The sequence below is a fragment of the Rattus norvegicus genome, chromosome 2 (assembly GCF_021556685.1).
Source record: "Rattus norvegicus strain SHRSP/BbbUtx chromosome 2, alternate assembly SHRSP_T2T, whole genome shotgun sequence".
Lineage (NCBI taxonomy): Eukaryota > Metazoa > Chordata > Mammalia > Rodentia > Muridae > Rattus > Rattus norvegicus.
Window position 1 is genome coordinate 226,452,754 of NC_141535.1, and position 15,699 is coordinate 226,468,452.

The following is a 15,699-nucleotide window of genomic DNA, read 5'->3' on the forward strand; positions in this document are numbered from 1 at the left end:
AGGGCCTCTAAAGAGAAGGAGAGGTGTGCTTTTGAAAACTTGGAAAGGAGATTTAATAAAAGGTGTAGCTTACCTCCTCCTACCCTTCTGTAAGAGTCCCCAAGCCCCATCCTCTCTTTGGCTGTGGGCGTCTACACCTGTGTGAGTCAATAGCCATGCTGGACTCCTTTCATTCATGTCCTTGGGATTGGGTTAACTCATTCAAAATGATACTCTCAAGATTCATCCAATTGCCTGCAAAATTCATGTCTTCGTTTTTTCATAGTTGAATAGTATTCCATTGTAGAGATGTACCACATTTTCTTTATCCATTCTTCAATTGAGGGACAGAAGTCTCTGTTTAGCTCTATGCCCCATTTTTAAATTGGGTTATTTGGGTTGTTGATGTTTAACTTCTTGAGTTCTTTATAAAGTTTGGGTATTTGTCAGATGTAAGGTTATCAAAGATCCTTTCCCAATATGTAGGCTGCTGTTTGTCCTACTCACAGTGTCCTTTGCCATACAGAATAGGAAGAAGGATTGCAGCCCCTAAGGGGATAAGGAACTCCTCAGGAAGACCAATGAATGAACTAACCTGGAGTCCTTGGGACTCTTGGAGGTCGAACCACCAATCCAAAGAGGATACACTGGCTGGACTGAGGCCTCCCCCCTCATATGTAGCAGATGTGCAGCTTGGTTTTCATGTGGGCCCCAAACAACTGGAACAGGGGCTCTCCCAAAAGCTGTTTCCTGTCTGTGAGATATGTTCTTCTAGATGGGCTGCCTTGTCTGGCCTAGTGGGAGAGGAATTGCCTAGCCTCGAAGACACTTGAAGTGCCAGGGTGGGGGCATACCCAAGAGGACCCCCACCTGCTCAGAGTAGAAGGGGATGGAGGATAGGGGAATGATTATGGGAGGGGGTGACATGGAGGGGAGCAGTGAGCCGGATGTAAAGTGGATAATAAAAGGTAAACAAAAAATTTAAAAAAGAAGGCGGAGCTAAAAGATCAAGACCGTCTTCATGGTGGGGATGATGTATGAACATAACACACATCTTAGTGTTAAAATTGTAGCTTAAAAGGGATTTGTGAGTGAGCATATTGTTTGTAAAAGTTGCTCAAAGAGTAGAGCAGTAACCTTTACTATTAAGTGACTCGGTTAGGCATTATTGGCTTATGAGCAAAGCACTCAAAGGTGTGCAAATGATCATTAAGACTAGTCTCTGATACTTAGCCAACTTTTAGACCTATTTAAATATATCTATTTAAATGTATTGTTTACATATGTTGCTAAGGTTTATAATTAAGAAGATATTTTGTTATATACTGTACTTAACATATAAGCCTAATGGAATTTTTAAATTCATAGATACATATGGCCCTCCACTTGTACACTTGACCTAGGCTTTGCATATGTTATGTATGTACTTTATTCACTTACTTATACATTTAACTATAAAAAATGCTATTGCCCCATAGACTTTAATCTCACTTTGTCTGTTTTTAAAAACTTTTTATTGCTTTGTGAGTCATCATGCACCCCAATTCTATTCATCTCCCTGTCTCCTCATATCTGCCCACTGCTCTTATAGCCACTCCCCCAAAATAAGCACACATACACACACACCAACCCAAAGCATAGAAAACATCTCATTTTTCAAGCTATAGTATGTCACAGTGTGTCCCATAGTATATATCTCTGTCCACACATCTTCACTTGCAAATGTTCGTTGCAATGAGTCATTGGTTTGGTTCAAGATCTTTGGCTTCTGTTTCACCATCAATATTGGATCCTCACCAGGACTCCTCTTGGTGATCCAGTTGTTGCTTTGTGTCATGGAGATCCTGCAGCTTTGGATAAGCAGGACTGGCCCTTTCATGTGTCCCAACCATCTGCAGATGATATAGATTTTGGGGTGGGTCAACTCAGAGCACTGCATCTGGGCCTGGGTGGTAACAGAGCTGGTTAGCACACTGACTCTCCCTTATCAGCACCAACAGGGTGAGCTCTCCATCACTATTCTGGCTAGGCCAATCAATGCTGCCATTGGTAGGAGGCAGAGTCAGCCCTCCTGCTCTCATACCCTCAGATTGACTAAGTGGGACCCATCCTCCCGAGCCAGCTCTACTGTACTGCTCAAGCAAGGCCCGGAGCCCACTTTCCTTATAGATACCAGCTATTATTCTTCTTATTTTAATGACAGTCCCATTTAGCCCAGACTGTCTATGTCAAACCTACTATGTCACTGAGAATAACAATAAACCTTGATTCTTCTTCCTCTGTTTCCCAAGTGATGTGGTTTCAGGTATCATGCCTTATCTGCATTTTGATTTGTAAACCAGATCTTGCTATGTGTCCTTGCCTAGCCTTGAACTCACTATATAGCTCAGGCTGGCTTCAAACTCTGAATCTCACTATCCTCCTGCATCAGTTCCCCAATTCTCAGATTATATGTGTGTATCTACTAGGTACCTTTCTTGAAGGCAGATACTCAGAGGGATTGCAGAGCTTATGAAGTTCACACAAAAAGTAATTTCAATGTAGACCAATGGTATGCAAGCAAATCTCTCTGAACGATTAGGATGACCCAAGGGAAGAAAGCGAAATACTAAGAAAATCTAGGCGAAGAGTATTCCAGAGAGAAGCAATAGATAAGAACTCTGCAACCAACTGTCTTGGGCTTGAAGATTAGACAGAAAGTTGAACCTCCTGGAATGCATATGGGACAAAAACAGAGACCAAGAGAGCTTGTGAGGCCCAGGGAACCAGGAATTGGTGTTTTATTCTCGGTTGAATCCCACAGATTCCTAAATAAGGAATCTCATTTGCTACCCTTGATCATATTTTTTATTATATAAAATTATGAATTTTTTTTGTTAATTATTGTCATGGCTTGAGTCTGGAGGACAGAGGGTAACGTTTGTGAGTTAATTGGTTCTTTCTACCTTGTGGGTTCCAGAGACCCCAACCAGGTCATCAAGCTTGTCAGCAAGTGTCATCTCATCCTATAATAATTTTAAATGTGATCAAGTTAAAAGTTCACTGTTAATCTATGTGTTGTCCATTTTAGTGTTTGCATTTTACGCAATGTGTTTTCATCATGTCCCTATTGATTGGTCAAGCTGTCTAATCACCCATTAGTCTTATTTAGATGTTTCAAAACAATCTGTAGACTCCTTAATATTTATTCATAAATAATTTAATATGAATGTCACTACCTGGAGTTGCAGGCTTTTTTCATTTTGACAAAAATCTTATGTAAACCACAATGTGCTAATTGTATATTTTGACACATACTTGTACCTGGGCAACTCGGACTTCTTTCAAAGTATAGCCTGGTGCCAGCATAGTTGTGGGGATGACAACGAGGAGTGGTGTACTGACCACTGGTAAAGCTCTTGCCTAGTATGTGCAAATCTGCTGAGAAAAACAGACAAATAACAACCCCTCCCACTAAGTCTCACTTGGCCACATGCCTACTGCCTACAGTACTCATAGTACTTACTCCTGTGAGCCTCTGTACCACTGCCCGAGAGGCCACACCCATGTTGATTTTTCCAGTCAATTATTGTATCTTGTTGTAAACATCTCTCAAACATGTTCATAAGATATACACTTTCTTTTTGAGGTCAGTGCTTTTCAATTAGCATAATTATATTGCGATTACTTCATGTTGTTCATTTGCCTCGCTTTGTAAAATTGTAGATTAGCATCCAATTACATAAATATATGTTACATGTTCTCTTCTCTATTGACGGACATTTTGACTATCTCTAGTTTTGAGCCAGGCTCTCAAAGTTGCATAGAACACTCTTGTAGAATTTTTTTTTGTCAGCATATACGTTCTCTTCATAAATCTATGGGGATAGAAATGATGGGTCCCAGAGTAGGCACGTGCTTAAGAAGGTACAGAGATCTTTCTAAAGTGCATACACTTTTCTCATTTGATTAAGAAAAATAATGATTTTTGCTTAAATTATAGAGGAAAGTAGGGTATAATAACATAGGCCAAGATATGGAGATATTATCGGCCTGTAGCTAGATCTTTATGTAGGCTTAGCCAGAACTTCTGTAAAATATTTGAATAATTTTGGTTGCTGGGAAAGCCAACATCTGACTCAGAAGGAGATAAGCAGTGTATCTTGGAGGTATGAAAAGAATTTGACAAGTTCTACTTACAGGAACGCACCTTTCATCGTAGAGGAAGGTATTCACAGTAAAGCTTACAGGAAAAACACTCCTGAGTCCTCAGTGTGTTTATCAAATGGGTGATGGGCATATCAAGTAGTAGCTATATGGATCTAGAAAAACTACATAGAACAAACCATATAGTTTTGAACTACTATAAGCCAATACTTTCCACATCGCAGGCCAATACATAAAAATACATCACCCTTCTAGACGCCCCATCTGGTGACCTGTTCAATTTATGAATGCCTTGCCCTTGATAGAAATGATGGTTCACATGTATGATCTCAGTACCAGGGAGGCTTGAGTGTAGTGCTGCTGAAAGCTGAAGGCTAGCCTCGGCTAGCTAATGAGTTCCAGGTTAGCCTAGGATAGAGTGAGACCTTGTCTCAAAAAATAAAAAAAAATGAATAAAAAAATACAAAATAATAAAAAATTGTGGGGGTATGTCTTTTATGTCATAGCATGTGAGTTTAGCCTCCATTTTATTCTTTACCTTATAGCCCAGTTTCCACTCTTCCTCAGTGTCTGGCAATTGTCTCTTTATGATGCAGTGAGACGCTGCTGTTTAGTGTCTCAGTTCATTTATTCACCCGACTCCCAAAATGATATACTCATTTGATTTTCCATTGTTAGTTGAGATTGACTGTAGCCCTTTATTTATTTTTAAAATCATAAATAATATAATAAATGATAATAAATAAAATTTGTTTTAAAATAATCAGTAAGTTACAAGGTAAAACAATATAGTTAGATATGACTATATGACTATATGAATATGTATTCTCTCTTTCTTTCTCTCTCAACCACCTACCTACACAGACACAGACACAGACACAGACACAGACACACAGACACAGACACACACACACACACACACACACAGACACACACATAGACACACACACACACACACACAGGTTCTTGGTTTTAAAAATGTTGATGGGAGGGCTGGAGAGATGTCTTAGTGGTTAAAAGCACTGACTGCTCTTCCAGAGGTCCTGAGTTCAAATCCCAGCAAGCACATGGTGGCTCATGCCCATCCATAATTGGATCTGGTGCCCACTTCTGGCCTGCAAACATACATAGTAAATAAATAAATCTTAAAAAACGTGGATGGGGGTTTAAAATATACTCTTATCTGCCTGGAGTACTGGTAAATGTACTATTGACATCAAAGTTTGGGGTAAAAATCCAGGCTTCTGGAGCCTCTACAGGCTGTATTTAGCCACCAGTTTTGGGAATCGCAGTGGGCTGGGCTCAACCACTCAGCCCCAAACGTCATTTAAAGAGAGAATCTGTGATAAAAAGAAAAATGAGGATAACATAAAGGGATTCAGTGCTTCCTGCAAGACTCTCTCCAAGGACATGGCAGGGGAGTTGGTTTAAATCAAGGAAGAATTGGGTGGCAGGGCAAAAGGTGTACGTAACTGAGCAGTTCTGGTCTTGGTGCTCGTTACCTGCCAGGTGGCGGAAAGAAGTCCTTTCTGCTTGTGTGGAGCCATCTGGTTCCTTAAAACCCCTAATCCAGGCTCAAACCCCTTCCTCATTGATAATTAGCCTCACTCTGTCATTCCATCTGTGAGCTTGCACCCGCGTGGCTTCGGGTGCATAATCCCTCCTCGCAGGGCCGTGTATCGATCAATCCTGTTGTTCTTGGAATCCACAATGGCTGTCAGATGAAGACAATGACTGGACACCGCCTTTTCTTTTGATGCTTTTAGTCACTCTCTGGGCTCGAGTGAGGAGTCGACGCTTTCCCGCGAAAGCAATCTAAGGGATTCTTACAGTAACGTTCAAAAGAAAATGGCTGTATTGCCAAGTTGCACACAGTGTGCAAAACTGTGTGCGTCTAGGCCAAAGGGGAAACGCGCTAACATAATAAAAACACTAACGAACAACTCTTCTTCAGCTAATATGGCTAATACTTTGCATTTCCCACGAAGGAATTTTTTTTTTCATAAACGACGCAAATTTTGGCTGTTTGTGTGTGCAATGATGTAACGGCCTGTATGAGGTCCTTACCTTTGTGTTTGTCACCAGGTTGGACCTCAACACCAAAACCTTGCACGTGCTAAGCGAGATCTCTACCACCGAGCCGCATCCCGGCTGGTTAATCGCATCTTTGTGAATCTTTTTCCTTTTTATTTACATAAGAGATTTCAACTAGGTTTTTCCTCATTTCACAAACTCTGCAGCAATATGACTTCACGGGATAAACCAAAGCTAGGGGTCTGTTACCTAATATAGAGTCACCCGTGAGGCCCTACAGTAAAACGTCCAGTCTCGTCTATGTCTTTCACTCAGGAAGGATAACTTCCCTTCTGACATTAAGAGAAGCAGCTGCTTTCTATGAAGACATTGCCCTCCAGTGCCTCTACTCTGAGGAATCATAGCTCTAATCTCTCTGAGCTCCTCCCAGGTGAGCTAACTGCCTTGTCCCTGCTTTACTTCTTAACATAGCACTCGGATTAAGAAATGGGGGGGTCATTGTCTTCAGGGACAAAGAGCTCAAGTAAATAAAACATTTTTATTTTAAAGCCTTAAGTAGACCAGCTAGCAAAGCAAAACAACCCAATCTGGTGACTAGGAATTTTTCAGCTGAATGTCTCTTTAGACTAGCTCATGGGATTTATAGAGATTTCAAATAATAGCTCAACTTGTTTGTTTTCCCCCTCCGCAAATAATAAAGGAGCAGTTAGGGCATCTATTATGGTTCTCGGCCAAGTGGACGGTGTCAAACCCCTCTCAAACTCTTATTCACAAAAATACCTAGTAATTACATGAATAATTGCTATCCTTTTGGATAAAGGCACTATGAAAAATATTATTCAAGTTCCTTCCTTACCTCCCCCTGAAAACCAAACAAACCTTCAAACAGGACTCTGAAGAGCCTTTGTTTTATGTTAGTGACGTTGAATAACACCTTTTGTAAATCTATAGATCATCCATCAAAGTTCAACACTGAAATTCTTCGCGATTTTAGAGTTAAAATTATTCCTGTGCCAACTGTTGGCTTTGTTATAATTAAATGTTAATTATTTCCTAAGTGACATCTTCTATTTAATGAAGTTAGAGAATAAACACATTAGGAGCATAATTGATATTTAATGTAGAATATTGCTAAATGTTGTTTCATGACCTTGTGGCCACTGTAAACTAATGATTAGGGATTAAGTTGATCGAGGCCTGAATTCTCAATACATTGAGTGATTTAGTGCTACAGTTGCTATCTGTGAGTAGAATGAATTAGCTTAATGAAAAAGTTACCTGTAAGCCATCTTCACTGTGACCTGACGAGAAAAACATGGTGTCCTTATGTGTCTGGAGGGACACATAGTTGAAAATAGAGTCATCCAAATCGTGGACTGTGGATAGGGGCCACTCCACAAGCTGTTTCCCACTCAAGTCATAATTAAATAAGTTCATTAGCTAAAAGTAAGCCTTTCCAAAGAATAATAGCAATTTATAGTGAAACTCTACGTGTTTATATCATGCGCCAATAGCTTGTTTTATGGATTTTTTAAGACCCCTGGCTGCACAAGATGCCAAAAATAAGTAACCGTGTACATGTGAAACTGTGAAAGAAAAAAGTCTTACTGATTTAAAACAAAGTTTTGTCTTTAGATTAACAGGAAATTAGAAAATATTGACTCTGCACCGTGAGCCACTGAAAGCAATGGTTAAAGACATAAGCCAGTCAAAAATTTGTTTTTAAGTATCTGTAAGTAATTGGACAGTATAATGTGAACCATAAACACTGAACTGATTATTTGACTCTTGTCATCCATCTCTGATTTAAATACTTTTAATGGCCTAAAAGAGTTGGTTTTCTGTTTATTGTCTTAAAATCGAGATATAATTTAAATGTCCTGAAAATCTACATTTTCCAGCACAGTTGTGTAGATGAGGTAACTTCTAACATTCTAAAGCGTTCTATAATAGCCATGAATGGCAATGGCTATTTCAAAATAATGAGGAGTAAGGACTTAGTGTCTCTCAAATGGGAAAAAATGGCAGAAATCTGAGGTCAAGAGTCACAAATTACTGTGATTACAAACATTTGTAGATCTATTTAATTGTAGAGCATAGTTCAAAATTAAAAGTATATAAAGTATATAATAATCATCTTTTATTTTAGAAAGTGAAACTGGATGGAAAATAAAAAAATAAACTGTATAGTATTACTCTAAACCAATGACCAAATGCTAACCTATTAGCTGATGGTTATCTTAGCATCCTGTGTAGTACAGGAGAAATCTACTATCAAGCTAGCTTATAAAGGTCTTCTCTAACTCTCAGTGTTGTGGAGGCAAGAGAAACTGAAGCACCCTTTTAAAGAGAGCTTGTGACCTCCTTGAAAAGGCAAAACAGAAATACAGAAAATGAACTGTGAACTATGAGGGCAGCAGCAATATTGGTCTGTGACAGAATCTGTACCAAGGAGGTGAATCCTGCCAGAGGCAGAAAGACAGAAGTAAGAGGCTGGAAGTGAGCAGCTGAAGGATGCTTCACTACCAGATGGCGACCCAAGGAGGATGTCCTTTGGAAACTGAGGGGGCTCTGAATAATAACAAGACTGGTTATGTTGGCTCATGATTCTCTGAGAACCTGCGGGTAGAAATGTCTGACCCAGGTGATAGTGGTGGGTCTGGCTTGATACTAATGAACTGACACAGAAGAAACCACAGGCTCATGGTAGCTTAGCCTCAATGCTGGAAGAGAGGACCCCTAAGCTTTTGGATGCTCATCATTAGCAGAAATACATTTTTAATTTTCATACAAATATATCTATCTTTATGTCATATATCTACTCAATAAAACAAAAGAACTATATACATGTGGGCATCTGTGTGGATGTACATAAACAGAGAGCAAGTGAAAATTCAAGGAGACATGCTTAGTCTTTTCAATTTTATTTATTAAAATATAAATTGGTATATATTCACTAAGATTCATGAGTAGATCGACACCCTATTTGAACATGGTGTTTTGGATTATTTACACATTTAAATATTATATTTGTTTAAATTTAAATAGTTTTAAGGACATTAGGGAGCTATGCTTGTCTGAGAACCTTTATTAACATTACACTTCCAGCACTGGAAATGGACATTTTGATGTTCTTCTACACAAGTGTCTTTGAAAGGGGATAAACTCAGGGACATTTTGCATTAGGCGAGTGATTTTATTGTCTCTCTTTGGAAAGAAAGCTGTGGTAGAGGTGGGTGGAGGTAATATGGTAAGTTACACTGAATGCCTGACAGGCCACAATCTGAGATAGCTGTCCGGAGAGTAAAGTCCCCTTCCCCTTCACCAGGTCATGATGTGTGTGTGTGTGTGTGTGTGTGTGTGTGTGTGTGTGTGTGTGTGTGTGTGTGTGTGTATGTGTGTGTGTGTGGTGGGGGTTGGGGGGTGTTACTGTACTAAGGACAGGAGAAAATTAACATTTACTGCTAAGGTAAGCAGCTCTATCTGAGTGAGGAAGAAAGACCCAGGGAAGGGGAAGCCAGGACCAGACAATTCTGAGCAATGTGTACATGAAGAGGAATGGCTGGCCATGCCAGGAACTGGCAAAGAAGGGAAGGAAAAGGGTTGGGCTCTGCTTCTTTTCAGTGACACATGTCCACAGGCCATAGTGAATGTGACTTTGGTCTTCAGGTTTGTCAAATTGTGTGGGTTTGGTCTTCTGTCTTTTGTTACTGGAGCTCAATTCTACCAGAATAACCTATTCAAACTGGCCAAATTTGTGAACTAGGAAAAGCAGTGCCAAGGTCATCAGTAGTATTGATGGGATGGGAGAAAAGCACTCTCCTAGGAGACTGTGAGATGTGGAAATAGTCCTAGGGGAAAGGGCCTGAGGGCATAGTATGTCTGGTGGTGTACATATCTGGTAGTGTGTATATGTATGACCATGTATATATATATGGTGGTGTGTGGAGAAGGATGTTGTTTTTTAATCTTGTCTGGCCACTGTTTGGCTTTCTCAATAGGATTTTCCAAGGCAATATGTGGCTTGCTTCTCCCTGATTTCCTGTAGACTGGAGGGGCTTCTTAAAGGTATCACAGGGTTATTCTGTATGGAGCCGTTTTATTCATATGTACAACATGCAATTTTATCCTCAGGTCATCTGAGTGTTGTTAATATCATAGGCAGTCAGTGAGTCAAAGAAATGTGGTCCAAGAAGCATCAAAGTTGATCCTATCTCTGAGCTCTTGTTAGTTTGATTGGGTTGTCTTGTTCTTAAAAGACCCATAGGTGTAGAAGAAAGATGAATTTCTCTTATTTAATAAGCAATGGTATTGAGCTCAAATATGTGCAACTCGACTCTCAAATCATTCCCTTAAAACATTTTGTTAATTTAGGGAAAATTTTGTGGAACTTGAATAGCCAGACAAGTTCCCTTATTTTTTTTCTTCCTGAATTCATAAAGGAAGAGAGCCAGATGAAAGGAGAAGCCCCCTCCCCATCATTTCTTACAGCAATAGCTGCTCTGGTGCTTGAGGCAAAGCCCACGGCACTGTTCGGAGTCTGAGTCTTTAATCTCTGGTGAGAGCTTGAGAGAGGTATGGGAACTTGTCTTAACCAGCTTGAAACGAAGTGGGAGAGCATAACCCACCTCCTCCCTTCTGGTGACTTTGCTCACAGAACTTACCTTGCCCCAAGAGTTGCTATTTGCTATCCCCTCCATGGCTAGGAGGGGAATTTTGGCACAATGGAAACAAGAAATCCTCTCTAAATATTGTATGGGAAGGAAACAGTTTCCAGTCTTCATGTAAAATAATCCACAGATGGGTCTGAGCCTGGAGGAATCAGACGAATGCTCTTCATTCCTACTCCCACGGGGATACAGGTGAAGTCTATTTGATCCAGACCTGAGGATGCTGTTGGCCTGGGGCAAGGATGTGCAGCTGCAGAGAAAGCAGTAGACCAGAGGGCTGGATCTAGAAGTCCTGAGCCTTCTCTGTGCAAGAGCAACGAGTACCTATTTGGAGTTCACGGTGCGTAAGGCACCTGTCTTTGCTGGCAGCACTCCATCCTCACTTCACTGATCCCACAGTGGAAGAAATTTCTAAAGGGCTCACAGACAGTCTGGTCTGTGAACACAGGCTCCTAGTTCTGTCTCATAGGAACATGGAGGAAAATTTGAAGAAAACCAATCACAGAAAACTGATTCATAATCTAAAGTCTCTATGATGCTTACTTGCATGTCTTGTATGGCTTTATGACCACAGTGAATGATAGTGATAGGAAATAATCCGTGAGCCAACTGCTCGAAGGTACAAGGTAAGGGACAAGACTGAGGAATTCGTTCATGACGCATCCGACATCCATCCTTGGGTTGGAGTGGAAAAGCATGAGGTACCAGCCACAGATCCTGGGGCACACGTGTTAGACTGAATATTCACAGTGGTAGCAGAAGACACATCACAAAATTGCACAAGATCAAGCTTATTGTAGTGAAAAGAATTTTCCCTTCTAATGATTACATTCTTTTAGAATAAAATGTCCTTTTCTTATTTATAGAGGAGACAGTGTGCTTGAGGTGAAGTCCAAGACAGTGTTCAAAGTCTGTGTCTTTAATCTCTGATGAGAGCTGGAGAAGAAGCATGCGGACTTGTTTTACCAGTTTAAAACAAAGAAGGGATGGGACAGTGTGTGCATGTGCACGAGTATATACATGTGTATGTTTAACATGCTTACCTGACAGAGAAAAAGTGGATAACATTCTCTTGAATGATTCTGAGAAACATTTTTGTCTCTGAAATCATAAGGTTGAGGAAACAGTGTTTTGATGGTGTTTCTGAAACTGGAATTCAAGGACGTGCAGAACAACTGTGGTCAGGAGAAAGACCGCTGTCCTATCTTCTCATGTAGTGGAGACAGCAATCTTATCAAATCATTATGTGAGACCTTCAGGAAGGTCCATGGGACCATCCCATGAGGTCAGAAATTATAACAATTTCCTTAAAATGTCTTAAATATTCATCAATTTAAAAATATTCTTTTTGTATTTGAAAGCAACTGTTTTGTACCATAACTTTAAAGACAGCTTTCTAAGAAATAACATCTTTTTAAAAAGCCCTGCGTAGGTGTGTATCCATGGTTACAGTGACAATAGAGGGGAGCATTTCTTAAGATGGAATTTTGTTGTTGTTGTTGTTGTCCTAGATTTTTACATTAGCTTTGTCTGAATTTGTTTTAATCCCTTGTGGTTTGAGAGACTGTCAATTTTTTGTCATTTAATATAGTTATTAACACTATTTAAAGTTTTTTTCTTATGTTTCATTCCTCCGGGATTTCTTAGGTATCTAGAATATACTAAATATTTTAGATATAATATGAAACAGGACCTTAAGTTGTAACCAATTGGCCACAAAAAGCTTAAACTGAGAGTTAAAACAGCTTAGTATGCCTTAAGAACACATAAGGGGAGATCTCAGAAAAAATTAACTTCAAGAAAGGTTTTGAAGAGCATGAACCATCTAAAGTAGAAGTAAAGGACGAGAGGCGGGTGACAGGTATCAATGAAGGAAGTCTCAAAAGGAGGAAGTAACATGCAGAGGTCTAGGATAGAGGCCGCATGGGTGGCCAGACACCTGAAAGTGACTTCAAATGATGTCCATTCTGCACTAAGTTGAGATGGTGGAAGAGCTCAGACCAGAGTGGGAGGAGTTGGTTGAAGGAAAGGCTTTGACAAGCATGCGAAGCACATCATGCGAAGGATAACAGGGAATAATTGAGTTCTTATGAGTAAGGAGGGTCAGACAGTTCATTTCCGAAGTCCACTCTGCCTTGCCTGTGTAGAACAACTTGATCAGGAACAATTAGCAAGGCATGGAGATCAGTGGAGGACAGTAACCTGCCCAGCTGACAGCTGACTGTGGTTTTAGCCACTTAAACATCATCGGAAAACTGTTGGACTTTTTTTTTTTTGTCCTTAATCTCTAACTCTATAAAATGAAAGTTGAGAACCTCCCGTTTCTCAATAAATGGCATGTATACTAAGACCGATAGCTAATGTTTAAAGACATTCCACCTTTTATCGGGATGGAATATGGCTGGCAATATGCTAGCAAAGCATGCAACCTTTCCTTGAGTATCCTTCAAATTCTTAAAAAGCTATAGCAGAATCCATGCAACACTTGTTAGTATCCTTTCAACAGAGTGTGCTATAGTTCACATGGAAACCAAGTTTGCTGTCGGTAACTAGAAATATAAAAGCAAATGCTTATTTCTTTAAAAAAAATCATAGAGCACATAATGGGTGGTAGAACCTAGTCCACAGTGGAGAAACACATTGTCTTGCTGCCTTTTGTGAAACTTAGTTTCTGGTGAGAAAAAAGCAGTACCTACATCAAGAATGAGACAGATGAGCTTTCTCTTCTTTTCTGGCTGGAACCATGGAGGCTGTGGAGAGAAGAAAAAGGGGTACTTTTCTTTCATTGTGCCAGAAACCCTTAAGAAAAAGCGAAGGAATTTCGCAGAGTTGGAGGTGAAGCGCCTGAGGAAGAGGTTTGCCCTGAGGACACTGCAAAAGGGAAGGAGGAAGCTCATCTATGAGACCGAAAAGCACTCTCACAAGGAATGCAGGCAGATGTACGAGCCTGAGATTGGATGGCTAGAACGGCAAGGAGAGCTGGAAACGTCTATGGGCCCACAGAACCAAATTTGGCGTTTGTCATCAGAATCTCAGTATCAATGGAGTAAGCCCAAAGGTGCTCAAGGTATTGCAGCCTTGTCGTCTTCGACAGATCTTCAATGGCACCTCTGTTAAGCGCAACATGGCTTCAATTAGCATGCTGAGGATTGTGGAACCATACCTTGCACGGAGGTACCCTGACCAGAAGTCAATAAATGAGCTCATCTACAAGTGAATCTATGGCAAAATCAATAAAAAGCAGATTGCCTTGACAGATAATTCCTCGATTGCTCGATCTCTTGGTAAATTTGGCATCATCTGCATGGAGGATCTAATGCATGAGATCTATACAGTTGGGAAACGCTTCAAGGAAGCAAATAACTTCCTGTGGCCCTTCAAACTATCTTCCCCACGAGGTGGAATGAAGAAAAAGACAACTCACTCTGTAGAAGGTGGAGACGCTGGCAACAGGGAAGGCCAGATAAACAGGCTTCTTAGACGGGTGAACTAAGGTGTCGCCCGTGATACTTTTATAATCTGGCTAATGAACAGTCACAGCTTGGCAAATTGGGAAAAAAAGAACGAGACAGACAGTATTTTTTTTTGTAAGACAATTGACATAGTGGATAGACAGATGTCTGAGTGGTTAGCACAGCCTTTACTGCTCTTACAGGGGATCCAGCTTCAGTTCCCTGCATCCACATAACAGCTCTTTGACATCTGAGGGCACTCTGAGGGCACTGCATGTACATGGTACACACACACACACACACACACACACACACACACACACACACACACAGAGAGAGAGAGAGAGAGAGACAGACAGACAGACAGACACACACACACATATAAATATACACAAACAGACATAAGCATACACACACATAGACCACACACAGAGGCAAGAAAACACATACACACATAAAAGAACAATCTTAAAAGGAAGGAAGGAAGGAAGGAAGGAAGGAAGGAAGGAAGGAAGGAAATTGACCCTCAGTGAGCCACCTTGACAAAAAACTTTGGAGAATGGAGGGAGGCGGGATCCGCACCAGGGTGGAAGTGTGAGAGAAGGCTGAGGGTGTAAGCTGCGATGATAATCCCAGGGTGTTTTCAAAAGGAAGCAGAGTGGTAACTTATGAGAAATGTCAGGCCAAGGGGACTTCTAGGACATAAAAAAATGCACTATCTACTCATGGAAACAGCCTGATGTTCAACAGCACCTGGTGTTGTATTAGTTCCTAGGGTCGTTGTGAGACAGGGACAGAAACAGAGTAATTTGGGACTGTGGCCATGTCACTGCTATATACATGATCAGATGCCCTGAAGCTCGTGGTTACCAAGACCCCACTACTTCTGAAAGCCTCTGAATCCTTGCTTGTCCCTTCCTATCTTTGACTGAGGAATACCCAATGCTTAGTGTTTCTTGGCTTGCAGTTTCCTCCTCCGTTTCTACCTTTGTCCTCACACAGTCACATTTTGTGCCCCGTGTCTTTACTTCACATTTTATGACACCAATCGCATTGTGTCAGGATCCACCCTATTCCACTGTGACCTCTTCTTAACTAATCCCATCTACACCGATCCCTTTTCCAAGTGAGGTCAAGTGCAGTTTAACCTGCAATGAACAGAGTGGTAGCTTAAGGGAGATAAAGGGTGAAAAATTGCTAAGAGATGTTTTCTGTTCTTGAGAATGATCTGCTGCATGGATGAAAATAGATGATGTAGTAAGCAGAAAAGAAGGCCTTGTAGAGAAGAGAGAGAAGAGGTCCATTGTATCGATACTGGGGCATTGGGGCTTAGAAAATTTACTAGCTGTTATAGGAGGGGCATTAGAATTGAGGTAAGAGTGACCTGTAGATTCATTTATAGGAAGAGAATATTTCTT

General features: G+C 40.6%; 1 long non-coding RNA gene and 1 pseudogene across 1 annotated transcript in view; both read left to right on the plus strand.

The window, feature by feature from the left end:
- The window catches only part of LOC134485807 (probable cyclin-dependent serine/threonine-protein kinase DDB_G0292550), a 72,038-nt gene that overhangs the window by 30,149 nt on the left and 26,190 nt on the right, over window positions 1-15,699 (plus strand). The window lies entirely within an intron of this gene.
- Window positions 13,533-14,369, plus strand: LOC108350116 (60S ribosomal protein L7 pseudogene; annotated as a pseudogene).